This window comes from Acanthochromis polyacanthus, chromosome 1 (assembly GCF_021347895.1).
Source record: "Acanthochromis polyacanthus isolate Apoly-LR-REF ecotype Palm Island chromosome 1, KAUST_Apoly_ChrSc, whole genome shotgun sequence".
NCBI lineage: Eukaryota > Metazoa > Chordata > Actinopteri > Pomacentridae > Acanthochromis > Acanthochromis polyacanthus.
In genome coordinates, this window is record NC_067113.1 from 10,002,983 (window position 1) to 10,025,689 (window position 22,707).

Here is a 22,707-nt window from a genome sequence, read left to right on the forward strand (position 1 = left end):
CAGTAAAAAGTAAATTCTTTGTGTCTAAATTTAGAAAAACTCAAACTCCAATCAAAACTTTGTTAAAATACCTTTGGTTGCTTGTGTTTTCCAAGTCATCTCATAACACTTCACTTAGTAAGGTACACACCACATGAATTTAGAACACAGAACAGAGAACCCAAAAATTCGAAGTTACCTATTGGCAAGCAGTTGGTGACGGTGGGAAGGAAAAAAACAGAGAGAGGAAAAAAACATTGTACAGAACCAGGGTCAGGGAAGGCAGTCATTTGCTTCGACTGGTTGGGGTGAGGGTGAGGATGAGGGGAGAGAGGGATAGCATGCTCAGTTTATTCATATAGCCAATCAGTGCTGTGGGTGGGACTAGGGCTGAGTACCGAACTTCGGTTCTTTAATGGCACCGACCGAAATGTTTCGGTACTAATGAGTATCGAAATAAGCCTCGTCTTTCGGTTCCATGTTCCGGTACTTATCACGTGATTATGATAAAGCAAACCTGTGATTGGCTGTAACATTACACGTGATTGCGGCAAGCCGGAAAAAAGCATGCTGCCCGTTCACAGACAGGTTTCACGTTAGGTACATTGAATTTACTGCAGTTGTGTAGCATGTCGTCGAAGTGGGAAAAGATGCCTCTGAGGTCTAAAACGTGGCTCTACTTTTGTAAAATGGACGCTGTAACAGGAGAACCTGTCTGCGGCTCTGCTCAGCACAATAACCACGGCAGTTCGGCCAATGCAGACAAAGTCTTTTATTCACCACACCGTCTCAATGTAAATAAAACAGTCTCTCTTCCTTGCCCGGCGCTACACCGGACCTCGTCCGGTAAACAGTCTCAACGTCCGCCGGTTCTCCTCCGGTAAACAGTCTCAGCGTCAGCCGGATCTCCACAGGATCTCGTTCGATAAGCTGCCCGCTCCACCGGACCTCGTCCTGTCCGCTGTCCTCCGCTCGTCCGTTCCCCCGTCCTCTCTGTCCGTCTGTCTTTTGTCCTCTGCTTCAGTCTGTTACTGCCGAGAGAATCAGGTGAGTCTAATTGGTGCCAGCTGCGCTAATTAACCTGACGCTGCTCCCACACACTCTCCTCCACACCTCTCCCCTCTGCAGCTGAGCTCTCCCACGCCCATCGCCACAGACGCCAATAGTGCGCGGTGCAGTATATGCCAAAGCGGGTGGTAAACTCCATCTCAGGCTAAATACCGGCACGAGACCGATAGTCGACAAGTACCTGAAGGGAAAGTTGACAAGAACTTTGAAGAGAGAGTTCAAGAGGGTGTGAAACCGTTAAGAGGTAAACGGGTGGGGTCCGCGCAGTCCGCCCGGGAGATTCAACTCGGCGGGCCAGGGGCGGCCGCTCGGTGCGGGAGGATCCCCTCGCGGGACCTCTCGCCGGGTGCGGGCCGTCCCCCGCCTGGCGCATTTCCTCCGCGGCGGTGCGCCGCGACCGGCTCCGGGTCGGCCAGGAAGGGTCCGGGCCGAAGGTGGCTCAGAATGTACTGAACTGTACATTGCTTGCAAATGTTCTTTTGCACTGGAAATCACTGGAAAATTAAACTCAAGATGTGAAAAGTAATGTGTAATGCAATTTTCATTCTGTTAGAGTATATATTGTAAAACTGGTATCGAAAAAAGTATCGTTTAGGAACCGGTATCGAAGTGAAGGTATCGGAATTGGTACCGGTATCGAAACTTTTAGATTGATACCCAGCCCTAGGTGGGACACTACAGAGTGACTACAGACTAAGTAGCAGCGTATTTTTAGATTATTTTTTAAAACCAATCAATCAAGTGCCATGCCATTCAGTGTTGGCGATCATTTCTCTCCGTCCAGTCTGATCTTTTTCTTTCTGAATTGTGGCTGTTGATGGATCCATGTGTCGCCATCATGTCAGTCCATCCATCATTTTCATTCTCTGTCTGCTTCGTCTTCTCTTCACATTCATGTTTCCAGTAATGATAGTATTTTCCAGGGTCTCTTTCCTTATGATGTGTCCAAAAATGTTGCTTGGCGTTTCCTAATTTTGTTCAGTAGCGTATAATTTGTGTCTATTAATTTTAAAACTTCTTCATTGGTTAGTCTGTCTGTATCAGATATACGTAGCATCTGTCAAACCACCTTTCTGCTGCAATGATTTTGTTTTTATTATTTATGTTCCCAGATTCACATCCGTACATCTAAACTGTTAGCATGTAGCAGCTGAGAGTCCTCATACGGATGCTAATTGCTATTTTCTTAGTTTTCAGCGTATTTTTCATTTTCAGAAATGCTGTTCTTGCCATTGCTGCTCTATATCTGATATCTGTTACACACCTCCCATCTGATGTCCTCCATGAACCGGGATATCTGAAATGATGAACCTGCTTCAGTATTTCTTGGTCTAATTCTATGCTACAGGTTGGGATGATATTTTTCTTTGCAATTACCCTTACTTCTGTTTTGTTTTAGTTTAAAGACAGACCAAGTTTCTGGATCTCTGAATTAACTATGGATACTATGGTTTGCAAGTTATCTTCACTGTGCACTAACAGCACAGCGTCATCTGCATAATGTTTATTTCTGTTACAACCTCTGGTGGATACTCCCAATAAGCCTTGTATTTTCCTCGTGATGTTTTCAGTGTACAAGGAGAACAGGTCAGGTGACACATTCCTGTCTGAGCCCTCGTTTTATTGGTTGCTCTTCATCAATTTTGTTGTTTAATCTCACTACTGCACTTAGTTTCCAATAGATTTTTTTTTTGTCATTTATTTTTTGAATATGTTTGTTTAACCTAAACTCAGTAAAAAAAAAAAAAACAAGCACAATGATTGTTATTGTTGTATTATTATTTTATTTAAAAAGAAAAATCTTTAATCTTTTTAGAAATCGTCTGTATTTGTTCTTTTGCTCGTGTTTTAACTGTGTAATTCTGTAACTGTTTTGTATTTGCTGCTGCTTATCTTGGCCAGGACTCCCTCGAAAAAGAGGTTCTTCACCTCATTGAGGTTTCTCCTTTTTAAATAAAGGTTTATAATAATATTAAATAAAAAATTTAAAAACAGCTGCATGGGGCAGGGTTTTTTATGGCAGAATTTGAAAATACAGCCCTCCTCCTGCAGCTCTCCACTCTCTGTCCTGAACCTCCCACCACATTTTTTCCATCATCCACTGAGATGCTGCTCTTTATTAGCCCATCTCAGCTGACCGTCCTTGTTTCCCTCCTGAGAAGCTGTTTAGCAGCTAATCCTCTGAGAAATGACCACACAGCTCTCTGCACTTCTTCTAATGGGACTCTTTATGTATTACATTCTGTATCTGTGATGAAGTTGATTTTCTGTCTGTCTGTGAATAAAGTTTGATGTATTGCTCTTGTGCTCGCTTTTTGTTCTGCCTGATCCTGCTTTAGATAGTAGTGTTTTAGAGCTCCATGCACTCCTTACAAACCTTCAGTCTGGCCATGATTTGACACTGAGAGAGCTCATCTTTGTCTCTAAAAACAATCTGACACGTAGTTCTGCTTCCATGTTTCCTTCTATCACAGTGCCAACAGCTAAGCAACGGCTGCAGGTTGATTTCGCTGAACAAGGCCTGTGAGGAACTGGTCAAATCCACCTGAGAGTCATCTTTTTCAATGGGAGGATACAACTCAAGGAAATGTGACCTTTGTACAAAGCCGCTAATCTGCCGCTGCTTCAGTGTGACTGCTGACCCAGAAACAGAGCCGCATTTTGAAATATTTCTGCTTCATGTTATGTCAGAACTGGTTGTGTTGTCATGTCTCTAAATCCTCAAACTTGCTGATTATTTCCAGATTTCCATAAAAGTATGACAGATGTTCAGAGTGTTGTCAGACTTTGGGACCCCACGCTATAATCCAATCAGAGGCACCTATGAGGAATTTAGCATCTAATGCAAATGAGGACGCTGTTAGATTTATGTTGTGTTTAAGGAGGCTCTCCATGCATGTCCCAAACATTTACAATAAAGCATCACAAACACATGAACACTGATTTAGTAAGACTGCACAAAAGCATTATTGGCATGAATTGGTTTAGTAAAGCAAAGTGCACAGTAACCACAATTGACATTTAAGAATCAGCAGATGCATAACGTTTGGGGTCATCCAGACAATTTCATGTTTTCCATGAAAACTCCCACTTTTATCCATGTGCTAACATAACTGCACAAGGGTTTTCTAACCATCAATGAGCCTTTCAACACCATTAGCTAACACAATGTAGCATTAGAACACAGGAGTGATGGTTGCTGGAAATGTTCCTCTGTACCCCTATGGAGATATTCTATTAAAATCAGCCGTTTCCAGCTACAATAGTCATTTACCACATTAACAATGTCTAGACTGGATTTATCATTCATTTAATGCCATCTTCACTGAAAAAAAGTTTTTCTTTCAAAAATAAGGACATTTTCAAGTGACCCCAACCTTTGGAGAGAAAATTTCATAACAACAGAAGACAGTCATTGAAATATAAGGCCCGGCAGCAAAAATATGATGCACCAATCAGACAATCATAGAGGCTGCTAATGTTGTGCAAGTCAACTAAACTCAGTTTCTACCAGCAACAACCTCTGACTTTATAAGGATCATTGGGTTATTGCATTGCATTCTGCACACAGACACACATTATTCTGTGACGTTTTTAGCTTTGATAACTAAAGTCTAAAAATGAATGTGAAACCCACCTTGAACAATTTGGAGGGAGACGTCGGACTGCGTGGTTGAGTCATGTCGAAGCTGATCATGGAGGTGGACTCAGAGGGAAGGTCCCAGTCCGGCTGAGTCTGGAAACTGCATTCCGTGGTCACACTCATCTGGTCGTAGCTCCTGGTGGAGGGAGGCAGGAAACAGAGGGAGAGTGGGGGAGAGAGGATGTTATGTCACTGGACTGTGTTTCCTCTCTCACTGTACTCAGCTTAGGTTTTGAAAGTACTATGATCCCATCAAAGTCCATTACAAGAAACTTTATTTCACTTCATGACAGTTTTGATGAAAATCTCTAATATCTCTCTTTCAAAAACAAACTAAGCATGAAGACAAGAATGTGTTTTAGTCATTTATATGGGTGCAAACATGAGCTGGTCTGGTTCAAACAGTTACACGTAGGATCATCAGCTGTCAGTATTAATGCAATCGACCAGAACACAAACACCTCAACCCCTCCTCCAGTCACTGTTCTCAGGCGCTGACACCTCCTCCGATTGTTCTAAAGTGCTGTGATGTTTTTCATTCCACTTTAGCGTTGAGTCAGAAAATATGACACTTGATGGACTACTTTCACCCCCCACAGCAAACCGAGCAATTAGAGTGCCACAGAGGATTCTGGAAGACGTGTGAGACATGAGGAGGTGCATCGATTTCAAGAAGGAGTGGCTTCTCTGCAGCTCGAGCTCGCCTCAGAGCATTTACAGATGAATAACACCCAGAATGGAAGCCAACAGTCCTGTGAGCCACGAGGACTGCAGATTCCAACTCCCTGTAGCAGCAGAGGGGCTAACAGCACTGCTGCACTGTGACCAAAAGCTTCTGGGTCAATGTATAACTGTGGGACTTTTTGTAACATTGCTGACAGGTATAATAGTTGACATTTTTGCTGTTTTCAGACCTATAATTGACATGACTGCTTATAACCAAACACCACATTGGATTTTTAGACTATTATTCTTCTAAATATTATATATACAATTGAGTAAAATTGGAAATGAAAGCTATTTCTAAAGATATTGCAGTAAATCTGTTGACGACTTTATGTTAAATAACTCAGAAAGTCTTGGAGTCTGGCCAGTCTTTTCTTCAGGAGGAAATGACATCATGTGGAGCAGGTTATGTGATCTGGAATTAACACACTTCATTCAGAGGTGCTTTTGTAATGGGGAACTTAGTGGAAAGTGATTTCTGGGATACAGACACAATTTATTATTTTCCATATAAAATCTGATATATTGCCAAAAAAGAAATATCTGTCATGATTATCTCAACAAAAAGAACACAATCCAAACTATTTCTGAATCAGCTCATTTTATTGTTGTTTAGCTCATTAGAAGGTGGTTGGTATTAAATTCAGACGGTTATTTAGTTGACATTTTAGTGATATCCAGTCATTTTTTATTAAAAAGTAACTGTTTCCATAATAAATAATTATGGAATTTGTGAAGACATGATCATAATGAACATAAAAACTTTTTTTTTTTAAACTTTTATTAACAATGTATGCCAGATATATCCTACGGACTTCAAAAGTTATATACTCAGTTATATACTGACCCTTCTACTGTCCTACCATGTAGTTTAAGTGTTAACCCTATTAAGTGCAGGAAGTCGAGAGAATACAAATGAAATCTCATAAATGTTTCCAAAGTGCAGCATAACCAGGAGCCAACACTTGGGACGGTCTGAAGTGGAAGAGGACAAAGGCTAAACTGTCTGTCAAGACATGATAGTAATATGAAAGTACACTGCTGGCAGTAACTTAGTAACCAACTACAGTCACTACAATAAAAGTCTTTGCTATACTGTGGTTCTCCACAAGGGGGCAGAGTTTGATTGTTTATCACTAACTGCTGGCAGAAGTTCAGTTCAGTTGACATGAATTACAGTTTTGAAGTGTTTACTGTACCTCTGTTAAAATGTGCCAAGACTCTGAAGTCAGCCTGTATTTAATGAATGACTGAGAACAAACTGACATGGAGAAGATCCTCAGGAAGTTGGGTGGACTTTCTCACAGCATTGCTTTATGTTAAAAACAGACATTGAAATTTGCCTTGTTAGATAATATTATGTAAATTATCCATTTGCTGACATTACTTTATGTTTTCACACTCTGAATGGACAGACTGTTAGAGCAGGTGACTCTACCATCTTTTGTTTGTGTGAAGTTCAGTTCAGGAGGAACTCAAACGACACAATAGGCAGGTCAGAGAACCAAAAGAGAGCTTTACTTACAAGCTCATAAAATAACAACACTAAATACTGAGAGCAGATTCAGAACAAAGCAAAAACACCGGAAGGCATGAAGAACTGAGACGAAGTAAAAACAATTCAAAGGAGGAACACAGTCCATTGTGTCTATTCAAGGAAGTCACATAGGAACAGAGAAGACATCAAGCTAAAAACACACAAAAGGACTGATGAACTAATAAGACGCAGGCAAACAACAACAACAACAAAAAAAACACGACTCTGTTCAGACCACGCCTTATCGGATAAGAGCCTTAGTAGCTTTCACTTCCTGTTTCATAAAACAGGCTGATCATTACTTAGCGCTCGACACTACATAACTCCAAACATGATTTAATACAGTAAGTAGTAAGTAAAGTACCAAAAATAAAAATATGACTGATTAATAAAAGGAAAGCGGTTGAAAAGTCTTGTCTTTGCTACTAACAATAAATAAACCCGTTAGGACCTTAGTGGACAGAGGTACATGCATCTGCTGCTTTCTGACTGATTTTCTTAGTAATGTGTTCATTTAGAAATAATTTTAAACAGCATTACATGAGATCTTTGTTGATAAAATGTTGTCATTTACTTTTTGATGCCGCACCCATCCTAGATTTCCATTTTTTTCCTGTAACTCAACATCTTTCAGGAAAACAAGCATCGACTTGTTGCTTTCAATCAAACGAGGCCATGTGGGAATTCAAATTACACCAGAGTTGGTTTCATGCTGATACACGTTGGTGGAGAGAGGAACAACCGGCAGCAGCATCCTCCACAGTCAGCCAATATGAAAGCTGCTGCATCAAGTGATAAGTCCTTCCGTCGACGCCTCCAGCATGGGAACTGATTTATGCACTTGTTGACTGTCGAGGCAGCACTGCACCAGTAGACGGATGAGCTCTGCAGTGATGTAGAGGCGTCATGTGCTTACTTGGAGGTTTTACCAGATCACAAATTTGTCAAGTGAGACTGAAAATTAGGATGATTACTGAACCTGATCTTAGCTTGACTGATGTCATCACTATCAATGGAACAGAAAATGTGAGTGACCCTGGATCAGTGGTTCTCAAACTTTCTCCTTCAGGCCTCATTTCGAAACACACAGTTTTAAGTCCTCACCTTCTACCATGTTCACTGTAAAGCCAAGAATAAGATCAGCCTCGTCATATTTTCTTGAGTTTTGCAGGAGGTTGAATCTTGTTTGTCTCCTGCTCCATTTTCCTTTTCGTCCTTGTTGCATCCCTGATGTCTGAGGGAGCCGGACGGTAACAAAAGAAAATGAAACAACGCTGAGGTCCAGAGTGTTAGGCTGGGATTTATTTTGGAAGGGGGTGTGGGCACAATGAATCGCGGTTAAAAGCAAATGGATTCCACTGACACAAAACAAAACAAACATAAGAGAAAGCAAACATCGCTCAGAAGTTGGTGTTATAAAAACTGAAAGAAAATACAAGATAACCAATACAAATAAAACTTTAAAATACAGGGTAGCAGCACCCCTAACTGAAAACTAACAAAGAATTCTCTGGTAGAGTTTCTTCTCAAGTCAAAGATCCCTGCTAGCTTTTACCCCCACAGGCACCCGAACCACAAGCACAAACGTTCAGAAAACACCTCCGGCAGCTCAACTTCTCCCAATAAAAACTACCGTCAAATGCTGCATGAAGCCTTTTGAACTCCACCTGGCACCGTGATTGAAGCGGTAGTTTAGCATGGTCCAATCCAACCTCAGCTCCAGGGCTGTAGGCAGGGCAACAACATGGAGGCGGGGCAGATGAAGGTGCAGGACAGGCTGTAGCTGAACACAATACAGACTATAACAGAGGGGGAGGAGTGCAGCGGCCCAGGGACGTAACAGTCGAGGGCAAATATTTCTCCATTCTCTGCAGCTATTGACAGCTAATCAGTGAGGGCGGAGCAGAATGAACTGGGGACGGTTACCGAGACAGCGCAGTTTTAATATTGTTGTGAGTCACGAAAGACAGGCTGATGTTAAAACAATAGTTCAGCGAATTAGCTCTGCATAGACCCAGTCGCTTACCCAACATCCTGTCATGCCCCAAACTTTGAGAAACACTCCCCTAGATGACCAGTCACAACACTTGTAGCCTCTATATGGTATCTATGGAGCCACTTTAGCCTCAAGTTCATGTTCAACTAATCTTCCATCCATCCCCATTTCATCAGGGTCATGGGGGGCTGGAGTCTATCCCATCTGACTGAGGGTGAAGGTTCACCTGGACAGGTAACAGTCTATCACAGGGCTACACATAGAGACAAACAGTCACACTCACATTCACACCTACAGACAATTTAGAACGACCAGTTAACCTCAGCATGTTTCTGGACTGTGGGAGGAAGCTGGAGAACCTGGAGAAAAGCCACACATGTACAGGAGAACATGGAGACTCCATGCAGAAAGATCCCAGGAAGGCCGGGACACGAACCGGGGATCTTCTAGCTGCAAGACGACGGTGCTAACCACCAATCTACTGTGCAGCTCTTCAGCTAAACACTAATCCTCTAAATAAGTAAGAACAATTCCAGCTTAAAAACAAGGTATATCTTCTCAGTGAAAACAGTTGGTTGGTGCTTGTGTATTTTTTCTGACATTACATTGAGAAAAGGTTTCACTGTGATCGTCTGCAGCTTGAAACTCAGAGGCCTACAGCTGACATGCTGTTTTTAGCTTCAAACAGGAACAAAGGAAGTTGGTATAATATGTTAGATAACCTGCCAGTACTTTGTTTTACAAAGACATCTCCCATGATCTTACAGCACAGTATTGTATTGACTAATTGACCTTTAAATCTCAACTCACACATCAAACGGACGCGTTTCAGAGCTGAGTCAATCAGACCATTAAGTTCAATGAAAGCACTTTGGTGAAAAAGTGGCCAATGCATTCTGAAACTTTGACTCTAACATGCCCTCTAGACTGTGTTTCAGGAGAGTTGGAAAGTCTGCATGTGCGACTGAAGGCCAAGTGTCATCTAAAAAAAAAACGGAAAGTTCACAGTAGCACAAAACGCGACCATGCACCGTAAAAAAGCCTTTGTACCCATGACCCTTTTAAAGAAGAGTTGTAGGATCACTTGAAAGTCTTGAAATCTGTCTCCCACACACTGCCTACATACAGACACAAACCAGCTCCAACTTGCCTGAATCTTCTCTGTATTGCACCACAGACAAAGCTCTACTGTTGTTACACACAATTTATGAGAATTTAACACGGGCCGTTTGCTGTTATGCTATTGATTCACCGTGGCAACTGACATCACGACTCAACAATTTCTCAGGGTAAAAGTTTAACATTTTAAAGATTTGATTTGAGTGTAGAGATGGAAAAGTAGAACATGTGACAAGAAAAGTCAAATTTTGCAGAGTGGGTCTAATCTAATCCTTTTAAAGACAGCTGGTAAACGGACCAACGATGATGGAATCTGGATAAAGGTTAAGCTGGAAATATTGCAGTTCCACATTTTCAGACCAATTCCCCTAAGAGTGCATTCATGATTTCATGCTGCAGGCCTTAAAAATTATCTTTGCAATTTTCATAAAACCCTCATTAGTAATGACACCAGCGGCTGATAACTGCAGTCTGTTGATAACACCTACACTACCATTCACAAGTTTAGGGTCTCATAGAAATGTCCTTATTTTTGAAGGAAAGCAGCTTTTTTTCAATGAAGCTAACATTAAATGAGTGATAAATCCAGTGTAGACATAGTTAATGTGGTAAATGACTATTGTAGCTGGAAACGGCTGATTTTTAATGGAATATCTCCATAGGGATACAGAGGAACATTTCCAGCAACCATCACTCCTGTGTTCTAATGCTACATTGTGTTAGCTAATGGTGTTGAAAGGCTCATTGATGATTAGAAAACCCTTGTGCAGTTATGTTAGCACATGGATAAAAGTGGGAGTTTTCATGAAAAACATGGAATTGTCTGGATGACCCCAAACTTTTGAACGGTAGAGTAGATGCATGGTAGCAGTTTGTAGGTAAGCTTAAGTGAGCATCCTGACTGCAACAGTGATGTGGCAAACAGGAGACTGACCAGCAGCATGATGCAAAATAAAGTAATTAGTACACTGATAAATAGTCTGACTATCAGCTGTAGTCTATACCAGAGGGTCCAATCCAGCTCGTGGGATGACTTTGCAAAGTGTAAAACTTAGAGAGAAGACGCTGAACATTGTGCAATATAATGTGAGTCAGCAGCTTTAGTACAACTCTATTGTTGATGCACTGCCACCACTTTAATGTATTTTTTATGTACAAATGCTGTACATTTACAAGGCAAGAAGACAACTTAACCTTCTTCCTTAATAGTTCCCACTTTGTCTGTGTGGTGTGGGGGTCAGGATTCTTACACAGATGTGGAGATAAATGAAAATTTTAAATCATTTGAAGATCTTGACAAGTTGTTTTGATCATTAAGTAAAATACTAGATTGTTCACTTCCAGATACTTTTCACACTCTGTGATCTGTAAGTTGTAATGTGTAAATGATAAACTGAGGCATAATATTGTTGAAATTGCACTTACTTTTCTTAAGAAATTCAGGTTGTTCTGAATGTTTTGAAAAAAGATGTTTTGAATAAATGTGAACATTTTCTGAATGTACTTTTTTGCACTAAAACAAAGGGAAAAATTTGGAGGTATTTATAGGTTATTATGTTGTGAATTTACTGGTCTGGCCCACTTCTGATCAAATTGGGCTGAATGTTGCTCCTGAACTAAGATGAGTTTGACACCCCTGATCTAACGGACTGGCGACCTGTCCAGGGTGTCCCCCTGCCTTCACCCGAGTCAGCTGGGATAGACTACAGCACCCCCTGCGACCCTAGTGAGGATAAAGCGGTGTATAGAGAATGGATGGATGGATGGACCCCTGATCTAGACTGTAAACTGTGGACTATATCTGGCTCCCAGCACCAGGAAAGTGTGGAGATGGTTCAGGTTATGTGAGACTATAGTTTAATGTCATGAAAGCCAATAAAGCTTCTTGCTTCTGGGTTTGCTGGGGCTGTGCAGTGCTTGGTGTTTCCCCTGCTGGTCCTGCTCACTGGTTCCCACTCGGCCTTTAGTCTTTATGTTGTGATGGCGTCATCACAAACCTCACCGCTCTGGGCCCTGGGGAGCTTTTACGAATATGAAACCTGGGCTGCCGGGGATTTTGTCATTGCAATACTGCAGGTGACCACTGGTTTAAACTGTCAACGAGGCTAAGTAGCTGTGGTGTATTAGCTACCTTAATACACCCAAAGAGCTGTTGTGTTATCCATTTTAAAACTCCATCCTCCCACTCGACCCAAAACAGAAAGGAAGCAGCCAGCAAAGTCAATAAACTAGCCTGACCTAAAACCTTTTTGAACTGGAACCTCCCTTTCCCTTATCAGCCTAACACAAATTAAACAGAGACACCTGTTTTTGATCTGTTGTCTGAAAAAGGTAAAACCCCTTAATGTGTCACATAAACATATACATGTAAGTATGAAAGCTGCATTAACTGTTGACTAAGAATATGTCACACAGGTTTATGCACAAACTGTCATCAAACATTCATGAACTTAACTGACTGCTTTTCCTCAGGCAACCCTGAGATTAATACCAAGTTTGTAGACGTGTGCCAAGAAATGTTATCAACAACAACTCCTCATTCTTTCCTCAGGAACACATAATAGGGAAATCAAACTAACTGAATTCAGTTAGCACTCGCAGCAGCTACTGAATAAACTAAAAACAAGGGATGGAAAGGATTCAACTAGTGACTCAGCCTCTGTTTGGTAAATGGGGGGTTTAATGAGTCACTGGAAGCTGTTAATGAAAGATATCTTGTTCTATTGTAAGAGAATATAAACCCGGACCACGCTGAAGAATGGCACTTAAATTGACCGCTGTACACAATAGATACAGGCTGTGATCCAACCAGGACATGGCTGGACGGCTGCCTGCTGTAAAAGCTTGTTTTAAGGTCAAGTTGCCCAATAGGAAACTTGGAACTGGACACAAAGCTGAAGTGCAGCAAACACTAGACTCACTCACTGCAGTGGCTTCCTTTCTTCACCGTTTACACTGAAAACTCTGATGCTACACTAAGTACAGAACAGTGAATTGCAAAGGCAAAATCGATCAACCCAAAGGGCTAATGACAAAATGTAAAAAGGCTCTAACACGGCTTTGCACTGTGAATCCCAAACAGCTGTTGCTTATAAGAGAGACTGAGCATTAGGGAGTGCCTGGAACAACTCCTGCAGGGCCGACTGTTTTCCAGATCCAGGGCGGGGCTGCAGCAACCAGTAGGCTGCAGCCACCACACTTCCACTTCGACCAATAACCACTGTGAAGGCGCGCAGTGGAAACCCAGCCAACATAGTGAAGACATTGTTAAGGCAAGTTTCAGCTACAGACAGGGTGTATCTGTTGATAAAGCAAAACCAATCTTTATCGTATTTGCAGCATCAAGATAAATGCGTGTGTTTTCCACCATGCAGAAGTGCAGTGAAAGCAAAAAAAAAAAAATCCACAAAATGATTTAACTGTTACAAATTCCATGGGGAAGAGAGACAGTTATGATATTGCTACAAAAACGAGCTCATAATGCTGACTTGCTGAGGAAAACCCATGTACACTGACCTGTCATCTGAACTCTCTCACTTCTGTCTCATACTTGCTTTGACTTATTTTTAAAGATACAGAAGCCAGTTTGCGTCAGTACGAGAAAAATCAAAATAACTAAATACCAAGTTAAATTTTAATAGGCTGCATACTTTACCACATATTAAGTTACAATATTATAGTTTTGTATGGAGGCTCATATGGGACTTCATTAAAATACACTGAAAGAATGAAAATGAATTCCACAATAGTATCGGAATTCAACGTTTGTGTTTGAATAAATTAAAAATAATGAAAATGTGATGGTGCACTTTTGATTTTTACATCCTTTTATTGACATTCTATGATCATATGAAAATGTTAAAGCATTCTTAAAATAAAAATGCAACTTCTTGACAAAAGTCTCCATTTAACGTTCCTTTTGTATCAGCTCTGTTATGTCTTTTTTTTCTGTGCGTTATATTTCTTTTATATACAGTCTATAATTGCGTGCTGGTTGCGTTGTGACGCGTTGCCTAGAAGCTCATTTGCATAAAATAGTTTCATTTATGCAAATAAGGCATGGGAAGCAGAGGTCTGAAGCATTGCGAAACTTTAATTAAACATCTGCATTAGCCATCGGTGAACTAAACTAGGACAGATCCAGCAGCTTATTTTACGTCTCAAATGCTTTCAGAAGTACTTTTCGCTGAACTGTTTTAAACTGATTAAAACTCATTAGTGAATACGAGCACATAGTTTGAATATTAAGCAGAGGATCAAAGCTAGGTCATGTTTACTCCAGTTCTTCCTGCTTGTGTGCTGCTGCCTCACCTTGATTTTAATGTCTATGTTTGAAGATCTACTGACACACAAAAGAGCAACAATGCTGTGTTTATACTGGAGCTAACACCTGACCAATCCAGAGTGTCATTCACTGAACACTGATGCAATACTGAAGAAAACAAACAAATGTCAGCATTATTCATCTTCTGGTTTCAGATTTTCTTCTACCTGCAGCTGTAATGAAATGATCACACTCTATGCATCAGAATTGACTGTTTTAGTCAAAAAACAAAGTAAAGAAACTCAAGGCTTAGTCGTTTATATGGGTGTACACCACACACCCACACACACACACAAGGAGTAAGAGTTACAACAGAGGTCTTAAGGGTCAATATTCATCTGGCTTTTCTTAAAAGTGAGCAATGCTACTGTTCCATTAAACACTGAATAATTATTAGAAAATATTAAAATCTGCAAAATTACCAATTGCAATATCAAAATTTCTGAAGTGTCACAACAAACATTGTTTTTACTGTAAATAAATTATTGTGGCGCTACAGAGATGCCCTGGCCTATAGATCCTATTCTCCACAGACAGGGGAGCATACTTGCTTGGTACAGACTGCAGAAAAAATCCCATAATTTTAATGACATTAACCACCCAGTTTATAGAACCATTATATTGTTCCCAACTCACATGCTAAATCTTTGCTCTGCTTTGTATACACTGTTATAAAACACATTTAATTAGTTTGTCAGAGGCTGGCACAGTTTCAAAAAAATATCCATTATGTGTTGATGTATTTCTGGCTGGACAGGTAGCAGTGACTGTCGCTTTAAAAATCCACCTATTATCATTCAAATAGAGCTTTGTCAGCAGGTGGCTGATCTACCTCATTAAATTACTTGGTTTTGTTTCATTTGGGGCTGGTTTATCCAACAGTAGTACACTGTTCCATTTATACTGTATGTACATACAATTCTGAGGAGTTATGTTCAAGTTGGAAACCAGATGCTGAATTTACATCAGGAGCATTGGGGGAAGCAAAGAATAAGTATCATGTTGTCGTGTTATATCATGTAGGCCTCTGTGGGCCACAACTTCACTTGCATTTTATTTAGCCTGCATCTGTTTAAAGCATGCTAAATTAACAAGAAGTTCCTGTTCACACTAAACCCATGGATGAAGAGAAAACTAAAACTGGATGACTATGATAACAAGAAAAGCACTCAGTAAGCACAACACTGTGCTGCTAAGGCGTATCATTTGCGACGGCTGAAATCTGTACATTATATACAGATACCGAATCGTGTCACCTAAATATGTAGCGGGCGGCGGGAATTGATGGGACTCAGAAACACCCCCATAATTTAATCAGTTGTTCCTTGAATCATTTCTGATGGATAAGTCCTGATAAATTCGCAGTGGTGGATTTGTAGTAGGATCTGATGGTGAGCTTGTTGCATCGGAATTTTAGTCATAATGTGCACCAGCTAGTATATGTTCCGGTTGACAATAAAGTGGCTATTCTATTCTATTCTGGATCGCAATCATGTGATCATCAGTAGGCAGCTGACGCAGTGTCCACTTGGGTTAGTCTGGGCTCAGTGCTGCAACTCTTAGGAACTACTATGTGCTTTGGGAAAATCAAAGTCAGCACAAATGAACCCTGGACTGTTTTGCGCACTTCTAATTTTGTAGCTCCATGGGTTCATAAGTCACTGGACTTCATCTTCTTGGGATTATGATGGTCTGTTCCACAGTTTGGACCAATTCATCTAAAAGATAGTCAGATTTTTTGCAGTCTACTGATGTCAAGTCATCTTAAAATCAAGCACTGGGATGAACTGTAATGATCTCAACATTAAAGGCAGAATGAAATCAGGTCGGCTTATGTCATGCCTTGTGAGGACTCTGTGATACCAGTCAAACAGGTTAAACAATTTACAAACAACAAGCCGGGTATAATCAGGTCAACGAATGCATAATCCGGAAATGTTTTGCTCTTAATGAAAAGCACCCTGCACTTAAAGAAAATACGCTTTCAGAAAAAGGTGGACCATAAAATATGAGAATCTCACAAACACTGTAAAGATTCAACTGAAAGTGATTCTCTGAGTAATAATCCAGAAAACCTGTGGTCTAAAGAAAAATGTGCAACTAATGTAACACCCAAATGGACAACCCTGCATTTAATAAATGAGGACTAGCAGCGGTCCTGTGAAAAGTCTGAACAGAATAAAGATGGGGAAGAATCTGGGGTGACGATGAAATCACAATGTGAGGGATAACCTCGTTAAACAGTCTTCATTTTTGACAGTTTGGTCAATATTTTGCAATGTTTCTGCCACTGAAATATAAAATGCTCTTTTAAGGTGCATTTTACATTGATTTTTGTTTTTGCACAAAGTTACTTTTGTAATTTTAAATACAATCTTTTAATTTTTTTCCCCTCATGGTTATTGTCTTTTACCATAAGGGGAAAGTTGATGAAGCATCTGGAGATGATGAAAGTGTGGGAGCTTCAGGCTTCAGAAACTGTGATTCTTGTTTGTCTAGAAAAATGGTGCTATTTTTACTGTGAAACATCTGGCCTCATGCCAGGTGTTTCTCCTTGTTTTGAGTTCTGTGTTTAACACCATGCAGCCACACCTCATGTTCTCCAGAGAAAACAGCACGTCTGTCAAACTATCAAGTGGTTCCACTCATTTCTTACCAGCAGAACTCAGCAGGTTGAGGTTCATCAGGCCTTTTCTGAGTCCAGATCCATCAACAGTGAGACCCACCCCGAGGTGTGTTATTCACGCTGTACTGATAATAAACACCGGAGTCACCATCCCGGAAATCTTGCTGTTTATTTTCAAACAATAGATTCTTGGCCTCTTCCTGCTGCTGAAGAGATTCAACCTTTTACTACTGAGACTGTCAAGTTTGCCAACAACACAGTTTTGTAATTAATGTGAAGAAAACACAGGAACTAATTTTTGATCCCATGCCAGTGAGCTAGTACCCACTGTGACTGATCTAATCTGTCAGACAGGTTGCCTCATACATGTATCTAAGCCAACTTATTGATAACAGTCCAGTAAGTTGATACCATATGTCAGAAGGTACAGCGACACACACACTTCTTCTGTTAGCTCAGGATTTGGGGGTGGCCCAGAGGGTTTTGCCAACATTTTATTGAATCCATCCTCCTGTTTTCTGCTCAGCCTCAAGTCTCAGTTAAACCACCTTCAGTAAGGAAGGGGATCGGTGTGTGACCCCTTTATCCCTTCAGGATTTTGAACAAAATTGTTCTCAAACTGGCAGAAAAAAGGACTCTAGACCCATCTCACACGTTCTACCTGCTCCTATCTAGTTACCACACATCAGGGCTTAGATAAAACTCCAACTAGGACTCTTTTGTTTCTTTCACTACCAAACTGTTGAGTTCTATTATGAATTACATGAGTGTATGAAATCTTTCAATGCATTTGTGTTGCTGTGCAGCTCTACATGCAGGATCAAAACTAACTTCCTTAATCAGAAAAATAAAATATATCTGAAGTTCAATTAAGTATTTAAAGCATCAGTCCCAGGCTGTGCTCTGTTGGCAGCCTAACAACTGACATCGTTTCAATACCTTTTTCTCCCCATCTCGATTGACGGCGGACAGATCTGTCACCTGTAATGAATTGTTTGCATCTTATTTGACTGCATCCGTCAACAACAACAGAAGGTGACAGCAGGACAAGCAGGTCTCAGAAGCATTAAACAAAAACAAAAATATAACCTGTACCAGTACGGTTAGCTGCTGGTTGGCAGGGTGCTTATGTGCCACAACAAATCAAGTTTTACCAATCACAGACAACTGAACAACATGTGAATGTCATAGATGCAGACACATGACGGAAAGGGGACTTTTTACAATGAGTTTCTGTAGAAAGAACTGATACTTCTAAACCCACAAACCTGTTTCAAGCTTAATAAAAAAAAATCCCTCTCGACAGTTAAAAGATTTCACAATATTTCACAACCCTGGAGGGACATCTTTTACAAATGAGTGAATTCATTTGGTTCCTCTCCCTGCCTTCCTACAAAACATGCATTTTTCCCAGCATGTCTCCCCCAACCACTTCCAGTCGCCATATCTGTTTGGATAAGAACGTATCCGGACAGTCAGCACACAGGACAGCAATATTCAGTACTTTCAAAAAGATTACCCAGAACAAATCCAGTAACTGTGTCTGGCTGGTCAACCACATGACAAAAACATCCTCAGGTAGAAAAGCCCTGAGTCCTTTCAAAGGAACACGAGACAATACCTGTTTGAGGCACTCGCAGGTTTGTCAGTGTTCAAGTGGTTGCCAAAAGTTACAACAGCAGTGAATCCATCAACATTGAGTCATTACTGATCATCTGATATGCTACAAAGCGCTTCAAGTTAAAAGCTCTGCTGAAGAGGTGCATTCCTGCACAGAGACCTCTGACAAAAAGAGGGCAGGGAACTAACAGGGGATGACCTGGAGCTCAACCGAAGGAAAGACAGATCTGTTGAGACGTGAAGAACACTCAATGACTAAGCATTACTGATTCACACAAGATCCAGTTGTGCTGCTTGTTGGAGCTCCATGTGATATGACGTTTTCGAGAATGGAAGCAAGGCTCGTGATAACTGAAACATATTGGCATATCACCATCATACACTTTCAGTCAATAAAGGGTTGCACAGAATTACACTGAAGCACAATGAGTCCTTCCAAGGAAAATCAGTCCCTGCTTCCTACCCGACCCCCTCAAAATCGGCTGTTCTGTTTGTACATTAACCATCCCTGGTTGGTGTCCCGGCCTTAGCCAGGGGTATTTCTGTATGGAGTTTGAATGTTCTCCTTGTGCAGCGTGGCTTTTCACCGGGTTCTCCAGCTTCTTTCCACAGTCCAAAGATTGTGTCCAAGAATGTGAGTGTGCTTGGTTGTCTGTCTAAATGTGTAGCCCAGTGACAGACTGCTGACCTGTCCAAGGTGAACATGCCTTCACTTTAAGTCAGCTGGGATAGACTCCAGCATTTCTGGGATGTATCATGGTTTCAAAAGCAAACTGCAGCAGTTTAATGTCTGACACAGAGTCGTAGAAACTAGCACTGGTTATCTGGTTTCTGAAATGGCTTTAGAAGATGTGGCTTCGGTAAACTTTCAAATATTATTGTGACACAGAAGGAATCAGGGCTATAGCGTGTGTCTGGTATCAAAATGTAGATAAGAGGAGACTGTTTATTTGCTACAGCTTGTTTTGACCAACTACCTATTTCACATGATATGACATGACCTTTAAAAGTTCCCTCACTGTGGCACCAGGATATAGACCACACAAGTTACAGTTAAGTGTAAGAGGTGAGATCTTTTATGATGGGGGCTTATCGTTTACAGCACACCAGCTGTCATTTAGCCTTTTATCACTATTGACCATAGGGATAGTGCTGCTGCAGACACCAGCTTTTGATGCTGTAACAGCTGATACTAATATTATTATAATTCCCTGGTGAATATCAGCACTTATGACACTTCTACACTTCTGAATGGTAGTGTACATGTACAGAATTAAGTGATTACTTTGCTGAAAGTCTGAAAGCTGCATATACAGTGCTATTTCAAATACAGAAGTGGTCAAATAATTTGCTCACACTAGGACCAAAAAAAATTACAATGACATAATCAAATAAAATTAAATGTACGTCACTGTTATGCAGTTCACTTGAGAAAGGTCAATATACAGTACATGCAATATATATCTACACTACCGTTCAGAAGTTTAAGGTCACCCAGGCTATTCCATGTTTTCCATGAAAACTCCCATTTTTATTCATTTCCTAACGTAACTGCACAAGGGTTTTCTAATCATCAGCGAGCCTTTCAGCATGATTAAAAATCAGCCGTTTCCAGCTAGAATAGTCATTTCCCACATTAACAATGTCTACATTGGATTTATCATTCATTTAATGTTATCTTCATTGAAAAAAATTTAGCAGACGCTTTTGTCCAAAGCGACGTACAACACGAGCAAGAATTCAGACATAAAGGCTTAGGTGTGAACAGGCGTGCATATTGAACACTGAGCCTGAGTTTAGGTCCAACAGCTGCAGGCCTCTCAGTCTATGTTATGCACGCAAACACTTCCACCTTTAAAGACAGTCTAAGCCTTCAAATCCAACTTTACCTGTCTGGAAGATTCAGCGGCCGCGACTCTGATGTTTAAAGATTTGGTCTCTCAGCAAACCCGCTCAGCAGCTCAGAGTCCAATCCTTTCTCAGTCAGTTTTATCTCGATTATCATCACTCAATAACACGCTCAACATCACAGAGCTGCTGCATGGTTAGTTCAGGATATGCCCTCATGAACACTACTGTTCAAAAGTTTGGGGTCACTCAGAAATGCTTTTATTTTGAAAGTATTATTATATATTAGCACATGAATAAAAGTCTGAGTTTTCATAGAAAACATGAAATTGTCTGGGTGACTTCAAACCTTTAAAAGGTAGTGTATATCACAGAAAGGACAATCACTTTGATTTATATGATTAAAATGCAGGAAACATTGAACAGTGGTCCAAATTTCTCACTGTTTAGAACAAACACATTATGAAGCAGAGTATGAAGCCTTAGTTGCAGCTCCTTGTGACCGGACGAAACACTACAGTTTTACAATTACACTGACAATGAATCAATAATTAACATGGATCACTTTTTGTCTGATCTGTTCTAGAAGTTTCAGTATACATGCTCATTTTCAAAGCTAATTCCACAGCATAGTTTTGATCGTTGTGGTTGAAATTTAACTGAAAGGTGACATCAAAGGCTTCAGAGACACACCTTTCCCGAGTCAGTCATTTATCAGCTTCTGACTGCAACTACTTTCAACTGTGTTTTCCAAAAACAGGTCTCGTGACTTCTTTCTTTCAACTCTATTATTGGACTGAGTGCAGATAAAAACTAAAGTGCATTTCAGCATCTTGTTATCAACGTGACCCTGCCTGTCGTTAGACATCAGAAACGCTCCAGCCTCCATGCGACCCTGCACAGGATAAAGCAGGTGTAGAGAACACAAGGATGGATGTTATCATCTGAATTGACTGCTGATGCTCATCATGTTCACCATCATAGTGTTACTCTGCTAACGCTGACTAAGGAGCAACAAACACAAAGTACCGCTGAGGCTGATGGGAGTTAGTTTTGTATTGAGTTCACAGAGATGGCTGCTGTGGGCACCTGGAAGTTGCTCTACATTCTTCTGGATCTGTATTCTTCATGTGTGCTTACAGTTCATTCTATCTGTGTTATTGTTGTCTTGATTTGCTCCACTGCAATGTTCCTGTTGTTATTTGGTCGACTGTGTTCACACAACATCAAGCAGTTAACTTATATTGGAGTAACCAGAGCTGAGCTCCAGCGTTTGATGTCCAAATTACATCCTGGAGTTCTGCATTGCCTTCTTAAGTATCATAGTTTAACTAACCTTGAAATCTGCTTTCAGACAGGCTGAACAAAAAAATGTAGGGGTCACCCAGACAATCACAACGCAACTAATGGTCCCAACTCCATTAAGAAGGCAAGAAATTCCACAAATGAACCTTGACATTTCAGGTCGCTACCTCTCTACCCACTGTTGGGGATTTATTCCAAACTGAAGGACCCCTGAACCAGCATGGCTACCACAGCATCCTGCAGTGACATGACATCCCATCAGGTTGGGTTCAGGTGGACCATCATTTATTCTCCAACAGGACAATGAGCCCAAACACACCTCCAGGCTGTGGAAGGACTATCTGACCAAGAAGGAGATGATGGAGATGACCTGGCCTCCACAGTCACCTGACCTGAACCCAATCCAGATGGTTTGGGATGAGATGGACCTCAGAGTGAAGGCAGAAGGACCAACAAACATCTCTGGGACTCCTTCAAGACTGTTGGAGAACTATTTCAGGTTCTACCTCATGAAGCTCCTCCTGAGAATGCCAAGAGTGTTCAAAACAGGAATCAAAGCAAAGGCTGGCTATTTGGAAGAATCTAACAGAACGGACAGATTTTTGAGTAATTATTAGTAATTTTATAATTCAAATTGTATCATTTTGACTTTGAAACTTTGAGCTTCTTGGACTTGTTCTGGACCATTTTTAACATGCTTTGAGAACTTTTGAGTAGTTTTGAACAGGTTTCAAGACAAATATTTACTCATAATGGATAACGTTTGAGTCAGTTTAGATGATTTTTCAGTAATTTAGGACACATTTCAAGTCACTGAACACAAGTTTCAGTTCATTATGGAAAAATTTCAAGTCATTTACTACAATTAAATTAGCTTTGGACACATTTCAATTTGTTTTACAAGTTATTTTAGACA

The 22,707-nt window shown here is 40.7% G+C and overlaps 1 protein-coding gene across 2 annotated transcripts in view; it reads right to left on the reverse strand.

The window, feature by feature from the left end:
- The window catches only part of crybg1a (crystallin beta-gamma domain containing 1a), a 61,073-nt gene that overhangs the window by 33,377 nt on the left and 4,989 nt on the right, over positions 1-22,707 (reverse strand). For both annotated transcript variants that reach the window (XR_007945488.1, XM_022194860.2), the window contains exon 2: positions 4,685-4,826. The gene's annotated coding sequence lies outside the window, so the exon portion shown is untranslated. The remainder of the gene's footprint in view (positions 1-4,684; positions 4,827-22,707) is intronic.